Below are 24,752 nucleotides of genomic sequence, written 5' to 3' on the forward strand. Positions count from 1 at the left end.
GGCGGCCCCCTCGGGGGCCGGGGAGCGCGAGGGGCGCGAGTTTCCGGCAGGCTCGCGGAGGAGCCGCCGAGTTGGGTTGGCGGGCTAGTGAGGCCGAGGTGAGGGTGGTGGAGCCCCCCGTGGGCAGGCGGCGCAGGACTAAGACTCAAGCCTCCCCGTCCACAGCCCCGCACCCTGACTGAGGAGGCGGCCTGGCAGCCCGCTCTTAAAGACTCCCGCCCCCCCGCCCCACCTCCTGGGGGCGTGGTCGGCGGTGGGACCTACCCCGGCCCACCCCCCCCCCCCCCTCCCGCGGCGCGCGGAGCCAGGTGCCTGCGGGTGGCTGTATCTGCGCGCGCGCCTGCAGCGGGGCCTCCTCCTACCCGGCGGGGGTCACAGATGTGTAGGTCACCCCGCCACAAAGTGTTAACGGAAGGGGCGCGTCTCCTCCTAGGTGCACGCTGGGTGGGTCATCAGGACCACAGTGCGGGACCTTCTTTAGCCTCAGCTCACTGACAGCCTCACGACCAAACTAACATTGTCTCTTTGTTTTCTTTTTGTTTTGTTTTTTGGCATTCACCTCTTATTACTAGTTCTAATACATAAGATACGTTATGCCACCTGCTGACTTAAAAAGGAAGTCGGAAAGATCAGAGGCCTTGTTTAATTTCTCCTGCATTCATATGCAATTTCCTGTGAATACTTGGCATAATGAACAGGCTCATTTTGGAAGACTGTTATACCAAAGTCTTCAAATAACAAACATTTTTGACAGACAGCTGAAAAACACTAAACTACAGCACAGTTGTTTGTACTTTAAACAAACACTAGCACCTGTATTCAACTCCTCTGTCTCCCTGAAGCATGGAGCAACAATGTATGTAAAAGAAATGAAGAGTAACTAGCTGCGCAATATTGAGCACATTTTTTTTTTTTTTTTTGACTGCACGGGGTCTTAGTTGCAACATGCCTGGGGGATCTAGTTCCCAGACCAGGGATAGAACCTGGGCCTCCTGCATTGGGAGCACGGATTCTTACCCACTGGACCACCAGGGAAGTCCCTTGAGCACAATTCTTAATTTCTCAGTTACTCAGATTCTTCACTTCAGAGTCAAAATATGCTAGTTACTTTATGATGGAGTACACAAATGAGTGTGATTGATCACATATCTGCCTCTACCTGTTCAAAATCTATTAGAAGTCCTGGGATAGAATAGGAGTGTCAGATAATAAGTGTTACAACACATATACAACAAAGGCAACACATATACAACAAAGAGAAGTGGGATGGAACCATTAAATTCCTTCAAAACACTAGAGAAGAACTTATACAGCAAATAGCCTTTGAACTGAGCCCTGAATCATACAGGGAACTTCAGTGGGCAAAGATAGGGGAAGAGCATTCTAGGTAAATAGCAGAAGCTAAGGGAAAGCAGGGTGTACTTGAGGAACAGGGAACAAAGCTCAAGTATATGTCTTAGGGATGGGATTAGAATGGTAAACTAAAGAACAGTCGCCCAAGTGCACAAAAATGAATGTACAAGGATGTTATTCCAGCACTGCTGGAAAAAAAAGTGGAAGCAAAAGTGTGCATCAGTAGAGAATTGATTGAATACGTACTATATAACCACTAAAAGTTATGATGTTCACCTCTGTTGACCTTGAAAGTCACAACATTTCATTGAGCAAAGAAAGCACATCCGAAAAAAAAAAAGGTATGGATTATAACACAAAATATAAAACAGATATCCATGAGTCAATATTGATATAAATAAATGATTAAGTACATAAATAAGGGGGGAATAAACACCTCCTTGCCTGACCTTCTTTCCCCTCTTTTGAATGGTGAATTCTCACTCTATCTTCAAGGCTTAACTCTAAAACGAAGTCACCTTTATCAATTCTCCCTCCAGGCTTCCATATTTTATTTATAACACTTTTCACGGTCAGCAGAGTGGTTTTCAGTCTCCTTAACCAGAGTAAGAATTTTCAGACGGTCAGATGATGTCTCATGGAGCTTTGAACCATAGCACCACGCACAGTGTAAGTGAACAACAAATAGTTGTTGAACCAAATTGAATTGAATTAAAAAAGAATTTTTTAAGAATCCACAGCATGAAATTGATCACATCAACTTCATCCCATATTTTCAGGTGGAAAATTGTCAGTATTTTTTAAACAACATGAATTTATTTCCCAATATAAAAGTAATACATGCTCGCTATAGTAGATACCATAAAAAATAATAAAATTTTTAAAATATATTATTACACCACTCATATAACCTCTCTTAACATTTAATAGTTTTTAATTATTTATGTATTTATGGAGGATAGAGCATCAGTTTTGTAACTACCATTATTGCATATTTCCCCTATAAACTATGGTATGGCATCGTAAAAAAAATTACGAGTCTTTTAACCCTTAATGAAAATTGCTACATCCAAGATGATGAATGAAACATAAAGAAGCCCAATGAGATGAGGATTCCCAGTAGACTTTGCCTCAGGCCATCTTCAAAGGTCCATGTGACTTAGATTTGTACATCAGCAAAGTTATTTACCAGTTACCACATGTTATGAATCTTCAGGACTGCTCACAAAGCTACAAATCTACTATGTTTCCTTCCAGTCTTTTTTTTTTTCTTTGCATTTTTAAATAAAATCAGAATCACAGTATTGTGGACTGTGTACCCTCCCCCCCCCACGCAAAAAAATCATATTGAAGCCTTAATCCCCAGTACCTTCGAATGTGACTGTGTCTGGAGATAGGGCCTATAATAAAGGTAATTAAGTTAGAATGAGGCCATTAGAGTGGGCCCTAATCCAATCTGACTGGTGTCCTTATAAGAAGAGGAGATTATGACACAGAAAGAGAGAGGCACAAGGGAAAACCAAGTGAGGTCACAGGAGGAAGGCAGCCATCTGCAAGCCAAGGAGAGAGGCCTCAGAAGAAACCAAACAAACCTGCTGACACCTTGATCTTGGACTTCTATCCTCCAGATCTGTGAGAGATAAATTTCTATTGTTTGAGCCACCCAGTCTGCAATATTTTGTTATGGCAGCCCTAGTAAACTAATATACATAACAAAGCACAATTTTGTACACTGCATTCTTTTCACTTAAGCCACTGTATCATAAATAACTTCCCATGTTATTAAATATTCTTCAAAAACATGTTTAGTGACTATATAGGCTTCAACTATAGAGATGGACCATAATTGATTTAACCATTTCCTATCACTGCGCATATAATTTATTTCCGGTTTTTCACGATTATAAGTAATACTGCAATAAACATCCTTACACACAAATATTTATCAGCATCTGTGATAATTTTGTAGAATAAATTTCTAGATGTGAGATTACTGGTGAAAAGCACATGCATATTTTAAGACACTAAACACATTGATCAATTTTAAAGCAACTTTGTCAGTTTATAACCCCATCAGCACTATATGAGAATGCCATGTTAGTGCCCCTCAGGAAGTATGGAATAATATGATTATTTTTAAATCCTGCCAATTTAGGATTAAAATGAAATCTCATTATTAGTTTATTTTTCAAATCTTTAGTTATAAGTGACAAATATATTTATTAATCATCTGTATGTCTTTTTTTATAAATGGTCTCTTGATAGTCATTCTCCACTTTTCCCAACAGGGAAATGATGTTTTTTTCTTAGTGACGTTTACTAATGTTTCTCATATAAGTCCCATGCATTTCTCATTAGGATTATTTTCAGACATTTCACTTTCATGTTATTGTTGCTGCTGATGTTGTTGTCACTGATTTTGTGAATGAATTTTTTTCCAGGAGAGCTTCTAACTGGTTGTTGCTAATACAGTAAAAAACAATTAAGTTTTTATTTTTACTTTGGTCTAACTTTGACAGTAAAGCATTATCTACTAGATTAAGATAATGAACACCAGCCTAATAAAAAAAAGAAACCTCTTATCATTTTATAGCTTGTTAGATCCAATCCTACATCTTAAATGGGTAAGTTTTAACTATGTGTACACATTTACCCATTTTACATTCTTAATTGAAAGTAACTTCAACATTTTCTTTTTTCTAATGCAAACAACTTCTAATGCAATGACTTCTCTCTTCACATATTTTATTTTTATATAAAGTGTCTTTAAAAGCAAAACACTGTGCATCAGTTTTTATACTGTTGATTGTTCAATAAGCCTTCTCAAACCCCTATTAGGGGATCCGAAACCAGATTAAGAAGGTTGAATAATCTTCAGAGAAGATGTCTCCAAACTATGCTATGCTGACACCCTCCAACAGAAGACACAGGCTATGGTGGCAAGAGCACTTGGAATCAGAAGATGAGCTCTGTCACTTCACCATCTGTGTGACCCTGGCCCAGTCACTTGCCTGTCTGCAGGTCAGTTTATTTTGTTTTTGTTTTGTTTTAATTAACTAATTAATTAATTTAATTTTGGCTGCATTGGGTCTTCATAGCTGCGCATGGGCTTTCTCTAGTTGCAGCAAGTGGGGGCTACTCTTTGTTGCAGTGCGTGGGATTCTCATTGCGGTGGCTTCTCTTGTTGCAGAGCACAGGCTCTAGGCACGCGGGCTTCAGCAGTTGTGGCATGCGGGCTCAGCAGTTGTGGCTTGCGGCCTCTAGAGCACAGGTTCAGTAGTTGTGGCACATGGGCTTAGTTGCTCTGTGGCAGGGGGGATCTTCCCGGACCAGGGCTCGAACCCGTGTCCCCTGCATTGGCAGGTGGATTCTTAACCACTGTGCCACCAGGGAAGCCCGCAGGTCAGTGTTTGAAACCCAAACACAATTCCTCAGCCTCTAACCCCAATCCATCCACCCCACACTCCATCCAGACAGTGCTACCTCAGTCATACTACAGTTTATCTCAGATATATTTTAGTATCACTAAAGAGGTTTGGGGAAACCCGTTCTTTAGCAGCATTTTCTTTGCAAATATTCTGGCACGAGAACTGTGGATTAGATGCTTAATCAGCTTCATTTGCAGAGGGTAACACTGTCCAACCCAATCCCGAATTGTAGGAGTGTGTCCTATTGGTGGCCTGGGGCTCCCCATGCTTTGATCATCTACACCAAGTGTCCCCAAAGCATGGCTGCCCAACACAGATCTGTCAACTGCAGCGTCCTACCATTAGCACCCTGCTACTGTTGAAGCATACTAAATGGAATTAAATTTACTGTCATGAGAAGGGAAAACATATTGATAATTTAAATTTGGTAACAAGAGTCCCTTTCCCTGTGGTACAATGGAATTTAAGAGGATTTTGGAGGCAGGAGATTTGAACTCAAGTCCTGGCTCGACCCTTCACAAGCTGCTGACACAAGGCCCTAAGACTGTTGAGGAGATGAAGTAGGATAATGACCAGAAGCTGTCTGTGACCTGTGCCTCCCTGTGGAGGGGCTGTAGCATTATTGTTGCTGGAAGAATGTCCTTAGTTGTAAATATTTCTTGAAATTTTGTATTCTTGGAATCATACGATATTACCTCTAGAGAAGGGATCTTATTACTTTGTTCAACTTTCTGCTTAAAGCAAGAGTCTCTTCTAGAGCATCACAGCAAAACCAAAGAGTGTATGATGTGTGAGAAATTGTGTCCATGTATAGAAAAGCCCACACGATGTCATGGAATCCGTTGTGTAACAGCGTGGCTTACAGTTACACCTCAGCCCCTCCTCACTTTCTGAGGGGCTGTGCTCTTCTTGGGCTCGGTACAAAGACTGGCTGCTTGGGTTGAAGGTGTAGGATGGTGTCATGGAAACTTGTTCTCCCAAATCACCATGTAAGTAAATCCCTATGGAGTGCCTTCTGCAGACACAGGGAAACCTAAAACACCAGGCAGAGGGAACTTCAGGAATCGTGAATTTTTAAAATATTTTTACTGTGATCCACAGTTAGAAACACATTTGATGTCTCAACCCAGTACATACACACACACTCACGGACACACACACAAACTGGAACAAAAGTTTAACAAAACAATTTTTTATGATACAGCACATTCTGAGTACAACAGCACATTCTGATCTATTTTATTTCATTGAAAAAAAAAAACAACCTGCTGGTAAAAACTCTAAATTGATTTTACAACCTACAAATGAATTTTGGTTTGAGGTTTGAAAAACACTGATCCTGTCCAATGCTCCCATCTTACAAATGAAGAAACTGAGTCTGGGAAAAAGGAAATGGCTAACTATTCCACGAAGACACACACATTTACAGCATGACAGTGGCAAGGCACCAGGTCTCCTGATCCTCATCATGGCCTTCCCTCAGAACCTCCTATTACTTCTCCTGTCTTCTTGTATAGAGATATAATATTGCCTATCTCTATTTTAGGAGCAAGATATCAGTCTTCTATCAGAGAGGGGATGAAGTGTCCTCCTCTCTCCCATCTTCCCTGGATGCCCCCCATTGTTGTGGCTGCAACAGGGGCCCCTGCAAGCTCTTTTCCTAAAAACCTAACATACCAGTGACCCCAGAAGAGAGACCCTTGCGGGGGCGGGGGGGGGGTGATGTATAGGTATCTATTTCCCCTTATAGGTGTCTATTTCCCCACTAGTCTTATGCTTGTGGGGATTTTTTCTTTGGATTAGTTTGCCAACCCCTGGAAAGGGTCATCTGAGAGTCTGTCCTCAGGAAATTAAAATAAAGGGTAGTTCCTTTCTATGGGGAAAGATGGGATGTGGGGAGAATCCTGCAGAGAACTGGTCCATGACTAACTCTGGTTGATCAAAAGCTGTTTGGGGCAATTTGGCACTGGTGATGGGGAACCCATGTCCCAAAGCTAGTTGTGATGGACTTCAGAGAAGCAAGACAGCACCTATTTACCCTCAAGCAATAGCTATCTCTGCCCTCTTGTCCTAAGGCCATTCCATCTCCTTGCTCTACTCCCCTTTGCCTATCCTGCATGAGAGGCCTTTAAAGGGCGTATATTTTTCAACCAATAATTCCTGATAAGATGGGCACTATCTTATATACAGTTATTTAAAGGAGTCAGGAAAACAAATAAAGAAACAAAATCCAGAGCCTCTTTTTGTTGTTGGTTTTTCCACAGGCCATACTTTTGAACACGAAGAAGAAGGCTGTGGAGATATCAAGGAGGAGGAAATGGTTAGAGAAGACAGACAAATTGACTACTGGCCACGAAAAGCTTATGACTGGGAGGTTTTTACTTATCTCTTCCTAGAAAAAGAATGTGCAGACTCTAGGAAGTTTGATCGGTTTTTCCCTAGAGTACCACAATACTTCTCTTAGTTCTTCTTTCTTCTCCCCACCCATCTTCCCAGCCCATCCCCATCCCACTTGCAAACAATAAGACTTAAGACCAAGATACAGAACTTGAGATAAGGAGTCAAGGACAGGAAGCAAAACTGCAAAATTGGCAGGTTAGAGCCAGAGACATGTGAATCCTGGAGAAAGTATTGTCTTATTTATCTCTCTCTGCTCAGAACCCAATGCAGCTCCTGCCTGGCACCTGGTAGGTGTTTTGTATATTCTTATAGAACAAATAATTGACAAATACAATATGAGAATAAGCAGAAGGTCTATAGAAAATCAGCTCAGACACTGGATTCCAGACTCCAGGAATGCAATCTGGACACCAGGAAGTACAATCAGCAGAGAAGACTGAGCTAGACTCAGAATTCATAGATAGTCACAAGTCAGAATCAAGAATAGCAGAGAACAGGCTTTCCCTGGTTAACACAAAATGGCTTTCTCCCATTATACGGCAGGTATACTTAAATGACCAATGACGATAGATTGGCTCAGCATCAGTAAAAAGAAGTGAAGGTTTTCAGAAAAGAAAAAAAAACCCTCAAAATGAATCTATAGCTACTCTGAAACAATGCAAAATTATTCTGTATTATAAGAGGTATAATATCTAGAATTGTGATGTTCACTGTGATAGCCACTAGCCACATGCAGCTATTTAAGTTTAAAATAATTAAAGTTAAATAAAATTAAAACTTCCAGACTTCCCTGGTGGCGCAGTGGTTAAGAATCCACCTGCCAATGCAGGGGACACGGGTTCGAGCCCTGGTCCGGGAAGATCCCCCCTGCCACAGAGCAACTAAGCCTGTGTGCCACAACTACTGAGCCCACGTGCTGCAACTACTGAAGCCCACATGCCTAGAGCCCGTGCTCAGCAACAAGTGAAGCTACCACAATTAGAAGGCCGCGCACCGCAGCGAAGAGTAGTCCTCACTCGCCGCAGCTAGAGAAAACCCACACGCAGCAGCAAAGACCCAACGCAGCCAAAAAATAAATTAATTAAATTAAATTAAAAATTAAACATTAAAACTTCCTCATTCTCATTAGTCACAGTTCAGATGCCCAACAACTACATGTGGCTGGTGAATACCATATTGGACATCGCAAATACAGAACATTTTGACCATAACAGAAAGTTCTATTGGACAGTGCTGATCTAATGAGCAAGATAATAGTTCCCCCCCTGCTCTGGTGCATTCACTCACAATGCATCACTCTTCAAATAAAATATAGACAAACAAAAAAAAACTTCAAAAGAGGATAACTGCAAAGCTAAAAATACATCACTTGAGGAATAGTTCAAAGAACTAGAGGTATTTAGTCTGGAGAAAAGGAAAATCCAGAGTAAATATGAAGATTAACTTCAAATATTGAAGAACTGTCATATTGTTCCATGTAACTTAAGGGATAGAATTAAACCCATGTGTCAGAGTTAGAAAAGATTCTAGCTCAAGAGAAGGAAAAACTTCTTTCCCATCAGAGCTATCCAAAGGCAGAATGGACTGCCTCATTAAGGAATGAGCCCTCTATCTTGGAGTGTTCAAGCAAAGGTTGTGCACATGCCTTACACACAGATATTAAAAAACAAAAAAACTTGTGAAAGAAAGGTTATTTGTCAAATATATCAGGAAGGAGGTATGAATTCAAACATGAATGCGCAGTTAAACTTGATGATCTTTGAAACCCCTTCAAATTCTAAGAATCTCTGACTCCTAGGATTGTTTTTCAGCCACTGGGTAAGAAATTCAGGAGAGCATGGGGAGTAGGAAAACTGTCTGTACTATTTTGAGCAAGATCAGGTGGAAACTCAAGAATGCGACAGGGTGAGAGAGAGCTCCAGAGAAAAAGAGAGGAAGAAAGTGGATGATGAAGCAATTTAACTGGAATTAAATGGAGCAGAGGGACAGAAAAGAAGGTGCAAGAGGAAAGGGGGATCCTGAGAAAAAGAAAGACAAAGAGAAGAAAGAATGGTTTGGGGAGAAGGAATGATACATGTGTGGGACGTTTGTGATAAAAGGCACAAATAGAAGCCTCAATTTTTACTCTCCCTAACTCAAAAAATGACCGAATAAGCTCTTTTTAAGATAGTTTGCTTAGAGGTCTGGGCGGAGGGCTGGCAGGCAGCGGCTGGGGCCGCGAGCGGGGATCGCGGCGTGGAGGTGCTGGCAGATGCGGGCGGCAGCGAGTCCGGAGCCCCTGGGCCAGAGCCGAGCTACCGCAGTGGGGACCAGGGCCCAGAGCCGCGGCGACTGCGGCCGGAGGATGATGGCAGCGCCCGCCAGTGCCGGGGCACTGATTGCAGCCCCAGACCGCAGGCGCTGGCTGTAATCGGTTCTTGCGGTGGCTCTCGGGCTCTTTGGTGTATCGGCCCTGGAGGTGTATACATCAAAAGAAATCTTCGTGGCAAATGGGACACAAGGGAAGCTGACATGATGGGAAAGGAAATAGCCACACAAGTCCAGGAAGCGCAGCAAGTTCCATACAGGATAAACCCAAGGAGAAATACGCCAAGACACACAGTAATCAAGGTGGCAAAAATTAAAGACAAAGAAAAATTATTGAAAGCAGCAAGGGAAAAACGACAGATTACATACAAGGGAACTCCCATAAGGTTAACAGCTGATTTCTCAGCAGAAACTCTACAAGCCAGAAGGGAGTGGCATGATATACTTAAAATTATGAAAGGGAAGAACCTACAACCAAGATTACTCTACCCAGCAAGGATCTCATTCAGATTCGATGGAGAAATCAAAAGCTTTACAGACAAGCAAAAGCTAAGAGAATTCAGCACCACCAAACCAGCCCAACAACAAACACTAATGAACTTCTCTAAGTGGGAAACACAAGAGAAGAAAAGGACCTAAAAAAACAAACCCAAAACAATTAAGAAAATTGTCATAGGAACATACATATCGATAATTACCTTAAACTGAAAGCTTTTCCTCTAAGATCAGGAACAAGACAAGGATGTCCACTCTCACCACTATTATTCAACATAGTTTTGGAAGTCCTAGCCACGGCAATCAGAGAAGAAAAAGAAATAAAAGGAATACAAACTGGAAAAGAAGAAGTAAAACTGTCACTGTTTGCAGATGACAGGATACTATACATAGAGAATCCTAAAAATGCCACCAGAAAACTACTAGAGCTAATCAATGAATCTGGTAAAGTTGCAGGATACAAAATTAATGCACAGAAATCTCTTGCATTCCTATACACTAATGATGAAAAATCTGAAAGAGAAATTAAGGAATCACTCCCATTCACCACTACAACAAAAAGAATAAAATACCTAGGAATAAACCTACCTAGGGAGACAAAAGACTTGTATGCAGAAAACTATAAGACACTGATGAAAGAAATTAAACATAATACCAACAGATGGAGAGATATACCATGTTCTTGGATTGGAAGAATCAATATTGTGAAAATGACTATACTACCCAAAGCAATCTACAGATTCAATGCAATCCCTATCAAATTACCAATGGCATTTTTTACGGAACTAGAACAAAAAATCTTAAAATTTGTATGGAGACACAAAAGACCCCGAATAGCCAAAGCAGTCTTGAGGGAAAAAAACGGAGCTGGAGGAATCAGACTCCCTGACTTCAGACTATACTACAAAGCTACAGTAATCAAGATAATATGGTACTGGCACAAAAACAGAAACATAGATCAATGGAACAAGATAGATAGCCCAGAGATAAACCCACACACCTATGGTCAACTAATCTATGACAAAGGAGGCAGGGATATACAATGGAGAAAAGACAGTCTCTTCAACAGGTGGTGCTGGGAACACTGGACAGCTACATGTAAAAGAATGAAATTAGAACACTACCTAACACTACACACAAAAATAAACTCAAAATGGATTTGAGACCTAAATGTAAGACCGGACACTATAAAACTCTTAGAGGAAAACATAGGAAGAACACTCTCTGACATAAATCACAGCAAGATCTTTTTTGATCCACCTCCTAGAGTAATGGAAATAAAAACAAAAATAAACAAATGGGACCTAATGAAACTTAAAAGCTTTTGCACAGCAAATGAAACCGTAAACAAGACGAAAAGACAACCCTCAGAATGGGAGAAAATATTTGCAAATCAAATATTGAATTAATATTGAAATAATTGATTCGTTTCAAATAATATTGAAACGAATCAATGGACAAAGGATTAATCTCCAAAATATATAAACAGCTCATGCAGCTCAATATTAAAACAAACAACCCAATCCAAAAATGGGCAGAAGACCTAAATAGACATTTCTCCAAAGAAGACATACAGATGGCCAAGAAGCACGTGAAAAGCTACTCAACATCACTAATTATTAGAGAAATGCAAATCAAAACTACAATGAGGTATCACCTCACACCAGTTAGAATGGGCATCATCAGAAAATCTACAAACAACAAATACTGGAGAGGATGTGGAGAAAAGGGAACCCTCTTGCACTGTTGGTGGGAATGTAAATTGATACAGCCACTATGGAGAACAGTATGGAGGTTCCTTAAAAAACTAAAAATAGAATTACCATATGACCCAGCAATCCCACTACTGGGCATATACCCAGAGAAAACCATAATTCAATAAGACACATGCACCCCAATGTTCATTGCAGCACTGTTTACAATAGCCAGGTCATGGAAGCAACTTAAATGCCCATCAACAGACGAATGGATAAAGAAGTTGTGGCACATATATGCAATGGAATATTACTCAGCCATAAAAAGGAATGAAATTGAGTCATTTGTTGAGACATGGATGGATCTAGAGACTGTCGTACAGAGTGAAGTAAGTCAGAAAGAGGAAAACAAATATCGTATATTAACGCATGTATGTGGAACCTAGAAAAATGGTACAGATGAGCCGGTTTGCAGGGCAGAAGTTGAGACACAGATGTAGAGAACAAACGTATGGACACCAAGGGGGGAAAGCCGTGGGGGGTTGGGGATGGTGGTGTGATGAATTGGGCGGTTGGCATTGACATGTATACACAGATGTGTATAAAATTGATGACTAATAAGAACCTGCTGTATAAAAAGTAAATAAAATAAAATGAAAAAAATTTTTAAAAAATGATAGTTTGCTTAAATAGGAGTAGAAAAAATAGGAATCAGATATGTAACTAGAGAGCTTGTTACAAGGAGAGACAAAAACAGATGAATATGATAAATACAAAATACTACAAAGGTTCTGAAACAGCAAAGCAGAGAAGATTTGACTACCCACAGAGCCAAAAGGTTTCTTCTTCTACCATGTATTCACCTTCCACCCTTCAACAGTCTAATAAAAATAATAGAACTATTTTGAAATAAAGATTATATCATTTTCTTATTAGCTGCTTTAACAAATTACCACAAATTTACTGGTCTAAAACAACACAAATTGGTTCTCAAACAGTTTTGGAGGTCAGAAGTCTGAAATGAGTCTTACTGGACTAAAATCAAGATGTCATCAGAGCTGGTTCCTTCTGGAGGCTCCAAGTGAAAATCTGTTCCTTGTCTCTTCCAACTTCTAGAGGCTGCTAGCATCCCTTGGCCCACAGCTACATGGTAATCCAGGATAATCACCCCATCTCACATTTTCAAAGTCCCTTTTACTGTGTAAGGTAACATATTCACAGGACTTCTTTGGAAAACCATTATTTTGTCTATCATAAGGATGGTAAGCATCTGCTTTTCATAGTTAGAAATGTCATGTGAGCATTCGAAATTGAGGCCACTGACCCAGCATTTGAAGGACATACGTTATTATTAGGGAGCATGGTGGTAGAAAAAGCAATAATCAGGATTTTGGGGGCCTGGGTTCTTGTCCTATCACTGCCATTAGCTAGTTGTATGACCTTGAGCAAGTCACTACCTCTTCTCTGGAATTCTCCTTGCCTATGAAATAAACTCATTCTCCAATGGGAAATTGTTGAACCAGTGTTCTTAGCCTATTCTTTCTACCTTGTGATAAAGGGCATAAATTTTCCCTAAAAGTTAGCAGTTCATTCATCGTCGCTAGGAAGCAAACTGTTTTCTTAGTAGCCAAGTGGTCCAGGCTTCCAGACAAACTCTGGGGCACTTTGTGAAGCATGTCACTTAGTCTCTGTGATGGTGCTAGTCTGCACTCTGTGTATGTCAATCAAGTCTCCTAAGAAAACAATGTTCTGAAGTTTGTGAAGACCTCTGAACTCATGTGAGTACAACATCCTAGGCTTGTTTCCTCAAATAATATTTGAAACTATTATTTAAATTCATATATTCATATATTCAACAAACATTCATTGAGAACCTACTAGGTACAAAACACTGTACTAGGCTGATTCCTAGCAAGCTTGGTTCTTGAGTATAATAAAGACTCACACCTAATAGATTAAATGGAACACTTGAACATTACCAGTTAGCAAACAGTTCAATAAACATCTATGAGGACTAAACACAGGAAATAAGGAACTCAAGTGCTCTGACCTCAAGCAATACCATATAAATATAATACATATGAACATGCCTTAAGATCAGGTTGCTTTTTTTTTCCCAAAGTTTTCATTTTCCTTTGTATTTATTTATTTATTGGCTGTGCTGTGCAGCATGCGGGATCTTAGTTCCCCGACCAGGGATCAAACCCTCACTCCCTGCAGTGGAAGCGTGGAATCTTAACCACTGGACATCCAGGGAAGTCCTTTTCCTTTTTATTTATAATTTAGGAAAAAAGTGTCAGCCTCCATCCCTATCCCTTTCCAGGTGATGCTTCTTCTAGTACAAGAATATGAAAGCAGAAGTTTTTTTTTTCTGTGCGTGTGTGTTTTTTGTTTTTTTTTTTTAATTTATTTATTTTTGGCTGCATTGGGTCTTGCGCGTGGGCTTTTCTCCAGTTGCGGCTAGCAGGGCCATTCTTCGTTGTGGTGCACGGGCCTATCACTGCGGTGGCCTCTCTTGCTGCAGAACACAGGCTCCAGGCATGCGGGCTCAGTAGTTGTGGCACGTGAGCTCCGTGGTTGTGGCTCACAGGCTCTAGAGCGCAGGCTCACTAGTTGTGGTGCACGGGCTTAGTTGCTCCGCGGCATGTGGGATCTTCCTGGACCAGGGCTCGAACCCACGTCCCCTGCATTGGCAGGCGGGTTTTTAACCACTGCGCCACCAGGGAAGCTCGAAAGCAGAAGTTTTGATCTTAGCTTCTGAGTGTTTTTTTCTGTTACAAATAGTATAATCCCATTTTTTAATTTTAAAAAGTATGTTGTGATTTTTCCTCTACAAGGTGGAATTTTGAGTGGTTTTTTTTTCTCTTTTTCATTTATCTGCATTTTCTAATTTTTCAATAATGAACATTTATTTATCATATAAGGAAATATGTCAAAACGTTTTGATGGAAAATAAATAGATCCTTACCATTTTGACAAATTAACCTTTAATGTAATTTTCTGCTGGAAAACTTAGATGTATACTACTCAATTTCCACAATAGTGGTAGATGTCTATACCACCTGATAGCTTCAAGTAATAATTATAGTCATAAAGCATTTATGAGATTGTAAGATTAAGTTTTGACTCCTCTCCAACTCATTCTGGAACCTGGGGAATTGTCAGACGTCTCTGTACTGTGATTTCTGGCCACATTTCATTCTGGGATTTTTTTTTCCCTGACCTGGCACAAATTAAGAGAGATATGGGCTTTAATGGCCAAACAGCCTTTGAAATCTTTCTATTTATTATATTTATATCCACTAATGGTCACTTTATGTTATAAAAAAATTGAGGGAGTTAATTTGGCACAATTATTGTAAATCTCTTGAAACTAGCAAGTTTCAAAACCTGACAAGCTAATTGATTCCCAAATTAGATACTAAATCCTCATTGCAGCTTCCTGAAGGTCAACCCGGAAAGACAGAGCTAACGTAAGCACCCACGTAAGGTTATAATTTAACCAGTGGTTCCCATTTGAAATGACCACATTCCTACACAGAAAAGGAAATGTTTGTTCCACAGTTTTATCTGTTTTCTTCCATGGGATTTGAAGGAATTTACAATGTATTATTCTAACTCCAGCTACTGTCTTGAACAAACTTCAGGATGAGCCCAATTCACAAATAAAATATATCAAAGATAGTAGTCTGATACGGTTGTACTCCTTTACTTAACCCCTGAGAGATTAAGTCATTCGAGGTCACCTGGTTACAAGAAAAGGAGGCACGAGAACATCGAGTTCCCAGTCCTTGGAATAATCAAGAAGCCCTGTTTGGTGTTTTACTGAATCACACAGATCTCCTCTTTAATTTTCAGCCCCGACAGTCTCCAGTTCTCACATATTATAGCTTGTTGTTTCAGACTCTCTCCTTATTCTTTCATTCCACAGCCATTTTTGAGCACCTGCTCCGTGCCAGCACTGTATTAAATGTTGGAAGAATAACCAACACGTAGTGCTGGGCCATTCACAAACCCTCTTCACCAACATCGTATCATTTGGCCATGTAATGTGAGCTATTTACAATGTAAACCGAGACCCAGTCACACTTGCATCATCTCGGACTTAGTGTGGTGCCTGCTCAATGCACCAAATGTTTGTTGAATGGATGCATAAACGTAGGAGAGAATGAGGAGTGAATATATAAAACCTTATATCCCTGGTTTATGCATTTTTTGTTTTCATGGGATTATCAAGCATTCATTCGCTTTTCTCAACTCTTTTTTCCCTTGGAAAAGCTTTCTGGTCCCTCTCATTTCTTTCTCCCCTGTAGAGCATCTCCTAGTGATGCTCAGAGGCAACACCTCAGCTCCCCAGAAATCCCTAAACCTTCTGCTTCTCCTCGCCATTGGCTGCTAACAACCTCTGGGTGACACCGTAGGTCAGTCCCAATCTGGCCTCTTTTTTTGAAACTAATGAACACTTTTTTTTTTTTTTTGGCTGTGCCACAGGGCTTGTAGGATCTTAGTTCCGCGATCAGGGATCAAACCTAGGCCCCAGCAGTGAAAGCACAGAGTCCTAACAACCGGACCACCAGGGAATTCCCGAAACTGACGAACTCTTATTAAGAGTTTGTCAATTGGATTAAGATGCAAATTTTGTACTCCTATTACTGTTGTAGAATAATTTTAATTGGGATAAAAATCTGTGTAACTAGGTTTTCCTTGTCAGATTAGAAATCAAGAAAGCAACATGTCAAGAAAACTGATGGAAACCATAAGCTAAGCTGATGTACATTTAGTCCTCAGGGTAAGGGTAACAGGCAAAATCAGGAAATGGATGGTGTTCAGGGATTGCTAAAAATATTTCAGGCAATTATCTACCAGCCTCACAAACAGAAAGGTGTTTCGTTTTTTTTTTAAAGTACCTTCCAGATCCACCAAAATTTTAAAACCTTCCAGAGCATCACCTTGAAAATAGCCCTGAGGACAGATAAGACTCCAAGAAAATAAGACCTACCTTTCCCACCTAAAGTGGCAATGGTCCAGTTCCTTCCTGCACTTGTCAACAACTATTTATTGAACATCTATTTGCCAGGCATTCTTTTTTTTTTTTTTTTTTAAATAAATTTATTTATTTATTTATTTTTGGCTGTGTTGGGTCTTCGTTGCTGTGTGTGGGCTTCCTCTAGTTGCGGCGAGCGAGGTCTACTCTTCATTGCGGCGTGCAGGTTTCTCATTGCTGTGGCTTCTCTTATTGCAGAGCACAGGCTCTAGGCACGCGGGCTCAGCAGTTGTGGCGCACGGGCTTAGCCGCTCCACGGCATGTGGGATCTTCCTGGACCAGGGCTCGAACCCATGTCCCCTGCGTTGGCAGGCGGATTCTTAACCACGGGACCACCAGGGAAGTCCCGCCAGGCATTCTTGAGGATACAGTGGTTTTAAAACAAAAAGACTAACAAAGACACCACTGGGTGGTCAGGAAAGGAGATACTGCTCCCCCAGCCAAGAGGCCAGAGAGGGAGAGGGTGTGAGATGAGATCCTGGAGGCAGGAGGCAGAGGCAGAAGGGCCTGAAGTCAGAGGAGGCAGTGGGGTTTATTCTGAGGACGACGGAGTGCCATAAGAGCAGTGGAGTGGCAGCGTCTGATGGGTTTCTATCTGCGCCACGTTCCGTGGCTGGAACAACGTTAAGATAAAACGGCCATCTCAAGTGGCACAGAAGTTACTGACCACCCCCTTTGCCTCATTCATCTGGATACTACTGTAGAGGATTAGCGTTGCCATTATATGTTTTGTTACTTTACTAACCTCTTCCCTGTTAATAAAGATTGTGCCAGGTTTTACCTAAATTACCACATTAAATCATCATGAAAACTTTATCTCTAAACCATCCCTAAGACTTCAAAGGCCTCCCTCTCCCAAGGCATCTACAGCATTGTGCCCTGTTGAGATGACACTCCGATAATGGGGCAGGAAGGGTGTCAAGATTAGGGTCTCCCACAACATCTTTCACCACCGAGGCAAATAAATGTGCCTGTAGATTTTGATCAGGAGTAAAAGTGTATTCCTTCTCTCAGCACATATTTATGGGCATTAGAGATATGAAAACAGAACATAGCCCCAGTCCTTGTCCTTAGTCAAGTAGGAGGGAATCTGGTAAGAGCTCTTATCTGTTGCCCCCTTTTTAATCCCTCCCTCTCCATCTACGCCCCTCGTGTATTTCTGTGATAGATAATGGAAGAGAGAACTGGGGGTGAGACACATGGAAAGAGGGAGAATTGCTCACGCCTAGTAAACACACCCCAGAACCATTATGCATGAGATCAGGTGCAAATTGAGATCGAGGTTGGCCTCTGGAAAAAAAGAAGATAGGCTGGGCGAGTGGCTGACTACAAGCGTCGGGGCCAGGGTTTGGGGCTGTGTTCTGCCACCGACCAGCAGCGTGACCCTGGGCAAGTTACTTATCCTCTTTAAGTCTTAAGTCCTCACGTGTAAAATGGGGGAAATAATGCCTACCTCACTGAGTTGCTGTAAGGAAGTGATATGTAAAGCGCCTGGCTCAGAGCCTGACATACTGTGTTTAATAATGGGTGGCTTTTCTTGCCCCAGAGAATAGGAGAGGAGACCTGGATGTGGAGGCGGGGAGAGGTTACGGTGGAGGTGTGGGAGAAGGGGTGGGCTGGCAAAGGCTGGGCCCGCCAGGCCACGCGGAGAGTGAAATTCACGCTTCCTCTGCCGTCTTGTGCACACGCAAGCCCCAGATCAGAAGGGAGGTAAGCAGGGCATTGGCACCATTGAGAAAGCCACCCTCCCAGTCCCCTCCCCACCTTTCCCCGGCCATACTGCCACTAGCTGCTGCTCATTGAAGGCACTGACAGGGCGGCCTCCACAGGGAGGCGACGCTGGGAGACGGGGTCTGTTTACTTGTCCTGTTACGCTGCTGCTGTCTCCCTCAGCCCGTCCCGCTCGTCCAGGTAAGGTGTCCGAGGAAAACGGACACTTTAACTGGGCCTAGAGGAACACAGTGTAGCCCAGAACCTGCTGACTTTACAGTCTTTACACGTGCCACAAATAGTTATCAAATGTCTGCAAGTGCAAATCTGGAAGATACGACGACGCCTAACTGGACAGCGGTACAAAGGAGCACTAGGGGTTAGAGGAAGCGGGGGGTGGGGGGCAGTGACCGCATCCCGTGGGGACGCTCCATGGACAAAGTGGCTTCCGAGTCAACGGAAAGGGAGGGTGTGTTTACCACAGAGACTGTCTTTCAAGCAGCTCTTACTGAGACAGAGAGAGAGATTGAGAATTAGCTAAAAGAAAACAGGCTAAGAGGAGGGTGTGTTTTAACACCAGAGTGACTTGGGCATGGGTGTAGGCTGAGAGACAGAGCAGACTTGGCTGAAGGAGCAAGTTCCCCTAGGGGCTGTGAGGGAGCTGGATGGGCCTGAGCAGAGGGGGCAGCGCTTCCTGTGACGGGGAGGAGGTGAGCTTAGCTGGAGATGTAGGTTAAATGGAAGGGGAGCAGGGTTTTCAGGTCCTTGCAGCTTCCCGGCTCAATTTTCTCCTCTCGCGTGGGGCTTGGAGAGAGAGGTGACGCTGTGCAAGAGTCACTGAAGACTGCTGATGGGCATGGAGGGCCTGGCTGCAGCTGGAAACAGAGGTTTTGTTAGGGCCCTAGACCTCGGGGGTGTGCAGTTTCTTTTAGCAAACGACAGAGCCGCTGCGTCCCGTTGAGGGAGACAGACTGTAGGGTGAGTAACAGGAAGTCGGAGGCAGGGTGTTAAGGTTCAGGTCATCAACTGTGTGGTCAAGTCTGGATGGGAAAGTTGGAGGACGTCAGCCTGACACACTCAGACAAAGCAGGGGGACAGTGAGACTGACGGTCCCCATGCAGGGAAAGAGGAAGTGCGGGAGGAGTGGGACTGCGATGACTGGAGAAACGCTGTGCTGGGCTGAAGAGTCTCCTCCAAAAGTCCACGCCCACCAGGACTTCAGAATGTCACCTTATTTGGACACAGTGTCTTTGCAGACGTAATTAGTTAAGATGAAGTCATAATGTATTAGGATGGATCCTAAATTCAATGATTGGTGTTCTCATAAAAAACAGAGACACAGAAATACACACACACACACAGAGGAGAATGTCTTATAAAGACAGAGGCAGAGGTTGGAGTGACACGGGTATAGGAACCAAGGAATACCAAGGATTGCCGGCAACTACCAGAAGCTATAGGAGAGCGGCATGGAGCAGATGCTCTTCAAGGGCCTCTAGAAGGAACCCACCTGCTGACACCCTGATATTGGACTTACAGCCTCCAGAACTATGAGAGAATAAATTTCTGTTGTTTTAAGGCACTCGGTTTGTGATATTTGTTACGGCAACCCTAGGAAATGAATACAGACAGGAGGAAGGTCATGGTTGGAGAGTTGGGGTTGATGGCGGCAGCGTCCCCTTTCCCACTTCTGTGCTTTGCCAAGACAATGAGGATGAAGAGGGTTGGTAGACGTTAGAGAGACCGTGAGGTGGACTCAGTGGGACCTGGCAACTCATTAGATGATGGGATGGTGAGGGGAAGGGGACGTGGACAAAAGGGGCAAAGAGGACTCGAAGGTTTCACGGCCAGTAAATGAGTGACCACTGACCTCCCTGTCCCGTGGCTGGCACTGCCATTCTCCCCGAGAAGAGCACACGGTCTGAGAAGATTCAGGAGGCTGGGGGTCTTCTCAGGAAAGAAGTGGAGGAGGGGGCCACACTGCAAAGTGATGAGTGAGTTTGTCGTGAGGAAGTGGAGGTGGTCAGAAGAAAAGTCTTCTAAGTTTAGGAATGAAAGAGAGGAGGTTCAAAAGACCAAGTTTAGCACTGGTCTTTGCTGGGCTAGAAGAGGGTTTGGTTTTTTTTTTTTAATATTTATTTATTTATTTGGCTGTGCCAGGTCTTTAGTTGTGGCATGTGGGATCTAGTTCCCTGACCAGGGATCGAACCCAGGCCCCCTGCATTGGGAGCTCGGAGTCTTAACCACTGGACCGCTGGGGAAGTCCCGAGGTGTGTTCTTCGGACATCAGTGTGGTTTGTCTGCTAAAGGGTTATCTTGGGCTGAGAAAAATTAGTATTATCATTTTTTTTCTCTCCCACCCCATATATGTATATTAAATATATACATACATGAACCATAAATTAAATTGAACCATATCTCTGCATCATAATCCTGGCTATTAAAACCTTCTACCTGAGTTGGCCACAGACAATGAAACAGAATTGGAAGAAAGCTCAAAAGAAAGCGCACATAGGGCTTCCCTGGTGGTGCAGTGGTTAAGAATCCGCCTGCCAATGCAGGGGACATGGGTTCAAGCCCTGGTCCAGGAAGATCCCACATGCCTCGAAGCAACTAAGCCTATGCACCACAACTACTGAGCCCACGTGCCACAACTACTGAAGCCCGCACGCCTAGAGCCCGTGCTCCACAACAAGAGAAGCCACCGCAATGAGAAGCCCGCGCACTGCAACGAAGAGTAGCCCCTGCTCACTGCAACTAGAGAAAGCCTGCGTGCAGCAACAAAGACCCAACGCAGCCATAAATAAATTAATTAGAAAAAAAGAGAAAGAGCACATGACTGTGACCGTGTGTGTGTGTGTGTGTGTGTGTGTGTGTGTGTGTGTGTGGTGAGGAGACGAGAAGTACTTAGAAACTGGGCGTCTCATCCCAACAATTCCCTTTGGTACACCTGTGTGGTCGATTTCTGGGATGGTGGCTCCCACCCTTACCTGTCCTCACTCTGCCCACATGATGATCTTCCTCTGGAGGTGTGGCCATAGCACCTGCCTTCAGGAAGTCCTCGGTCTGGGTCTCCTCTGGTCAGCAGGGGCCGTGGCTCAAGGTTCCCTTGGAGGGGATTACCTCCTCCCCTGTGCAGGTAGATCACAGCCAAGGCTGCTCCCGCTTCTTGTCTCTGCTGGATAAGGACACATTCCTAATGTTGTGTTATGTCTTACTTTGACAGCAATTTGTTGTTGTTATTCTTTATTATTTCTAAGTACAACCACTTTGTCTACATTCCTGGCATAGAAACAAAGAGCTGGTTAAAACTAATACCTTGTTCTAATGGAGCCTGGAGATCAAAGCCAGAGGATCAGGGTGGGCAACTCTTCCAAGAGCCTGAAAGCCATTTTTCTTCCAGCACAATCTTGATGCTCTCCTTCTCTCTGTTTGCTCGGATGATTCTTAGATGTAATAGAATCCTCTTACTCCACTTGCAGCCTCATGCCAAGAAAGAATTCATGCTTATTTATCAAAACTTCCCAAAGAATAAAGTAGGATGAAAATTAAGAACAGAGGCAAATCAAAGCTTAGGTGTTTTATTATGCATACCGCCACCCACGGAGCCCAGGTCTGCTGATTTGAAAGATAAGTGGGAAAGGGCCAGAGAGGAAGAACCTGGGAAACCGGTGAAAGGGAAGTTTCCTGTGCTCCTCTTGTCCACAGCTCTGTGTTGCCCAGTGACTTCACAACATTTGAAGGCCAGTATAACACATGAGGAGTACAGAAGAAATGCAAATCTTTCATTAATTCATTCTACGTTTTGAGCATCTACTATGCATTGGGCATTGAGTAAGGAGAGTTCTGGAAACATAAAAAAGAGTACTATACATTCTCTGTCTTGCAGTAGGATTAGGATTAAGGCCTGGACAAAGCACACGGAGGAGGGAGTTGCAGATACTGCCTGGGGAAGTTGGGAAGGCTTCAGGGAGGAGGTGATAATTCAGGTAATTCTGCAGGACGAGTAGGAGATTGCTAAGTATTAGAAACAGCATGCACTATAGTACAGAGCTGTAAAGAACACGTTTTGTCCAAGGAACATTAAGAAGCTGAAGGCTGGTGTAATTTAGGCAGTGGTATGGGATGTGGCCAGAGAGGCAGGCTGGGAATATTCTATGAAGAACCTTTTCTACCCCACAAGAAATTTGGGTTTTTATCCTGTGAATGGAGCTCTGCCGGGAGTCAAGTAGGAGAGCTGCTTGGTGATAGACTGGACTAAAAGCTGGGAGACTAAGGATGAAGGGTGATAGGTGAGAGCATGGAAGGAAAAGGAGAACTGGCAGAAGGGAGGGAGAGGAAAGAGTCGAGGTGAACTGCCAAGATCCCTGGCTGGGCAACTGCATGGGTGGTAATGCTATTAACAGAACTGAGGAGTACAAAGTTTGGCAGCAGGTTTGGCAGGGGAACCTCACATTCACTCCAAACCTGTTTAATGCACCTTGGAGCACTCCGCAAGAAACTCAGAGGTAGCTGACAATACAAGACTGCAGAGCAGGAGGTTGGGACTTGTAGCACAGGAGGGGACAGACCTACAGGAGGAGATCCACCCACAAGTCAAGAATCAAGATGGGCATTACTGGGGACTTCCCTGGCTGTCCAGTGGTTAGGACTCGCACTTCCACTGCAAGGGGCACGGGTTGGATCCCTGGTCAGGGAACTAAGATCCCCACACGCCACATGGCACGGCCAAAAAAAAAGAGATGGGCACAGTATAGGAATTAAATATGACATGATGAGCTACAAACGAGAAAGATCCTAGAAGAGTTGGTGATCCAGGAGGTTGGAGCACAGTAGATGGAGAAAGCTCCAAGGAGCAGGTATATTCTGCCAGGAATACCTGACTCCCACACTCCCACACACATCTGTGATAAAAGTGAAGAAAATCCATCAGGTAGAAAGCAGCTGACATCCTTCCTTTTTCTTTCTTTGTTTGACTCTTCCCAATGCCTCTAGGCCTCATCTCTGGTTCAAATCTACCCTTGCAGCCAGAAGGGGAGTCAAGACCACAAGTCAAGGAGTAGACAGGTTACTCCTTTCCTGGATAGCTCAGTTGCTGCAACCTGGAAAGGAAAAGCAATTTATTTTCTTTGTTATAAGGTTTATTTTTTTCACCATTATGCAATAAAAGATATAATAAAAGAAAATTTGGAAATAATGAAAAAAAAGGAGAAAATACCTATAGTTTCAGAAATCACCATTAACCTTGTGGTACATCTCCTTCCAGTCTTTTTCTATATACATAAGAGTTTTGCTTATTGTTAGTCAATGATGAGGTTGTTAAGTTTTGTTTAGTGTTAGCATACATATAATGGTTCATTTAAAATGATATTATAAACTACGTTATTACATGTGTTTCATAAATACCACTTTTAGTGGCTGCATAAATTGCTTTGATTGGAAATAATCATTTATTTGAATCAGTTATAACATGTACATGGTAAAAAATTCAAAATGCAAAAAGGGTATACATGAAAAATGTCTCTCCCATCCCTATCTCCCAGCCATTCACTTCTCCTTAAACATAGTACTAGTTCCAGTCTGTTGTGTTCTTCCAGAGATAATCTACATATATGCAAATATGCATTTACAAATAAATAATCTTCCTTCTTCTCCCCCTAATGATAGCATATTATACACATTCTCTGCACTTTGTTTTTTTCACTTACTAGTGTATCTTGGAGTCTGTTCCAGATTACCAAGTTAAAGCTGCCTTGTTCTTTCTATTGGAAAAGCAATTTCTTAGCAGGCAACAAATGGTGGCTCTCCCAGGAGCAGCAGGACCCTCCCTTGAGCCAAGGTGACACGCAGCAAGTGGCCTGCCAGACAGGTCTGCCCCTGTGAGCCAGGAATGTCAAGTCTGATATCTCCATCTCCTACCCACAGGGTGGGGGCACTCAGAAGCCCAGGAGGCAGGAATGTGTCCTGTTGATAAATGGAGGCAGCAAGTACAAAGAAAACCAGACTGGAAGACTGAAATTTTCTCCAGATATAAGGTTGTTTTCTGTCTCATGTTCACTGGCTTGCACAAGTCTACATGCTCTAGGAAACTTCCCCAGACCTCTCCAGCCTTCAGTCTCTCCAATGCCTCAAAGATAGATGAGCTGCTCCAGGGATGGTGTGACAACCTTGCCACAAACAGCCCTCCATCTCCTAGCCATGGCCCTTTTCTCTTAGTTTTCTTGACGTTTCCCAGTTAGAGGAATGCCTTCTGCCCTAGCTCTATCCTGCTAGCATTTAGGGTGTCTTACATTACTAAATCAACTAGTCCATGCACTGAAT

The sequence above is a fragment of the Eschrichtius robustus genome, chromosome 9 (assembly GCF_028021215.1).
Source record: "Eschrichtius robustus isolate mEscRob2 chromosome 9, mEscRob2.pri, whole genome shotgun sequence".
Classification (NCBI taxonomy): Eukaryota; Metazoa; Chordata; class Mammalia; order Artiodactyla; family Eschrichtiidae; genus Eschrichtius; species Eschrichtius robustus.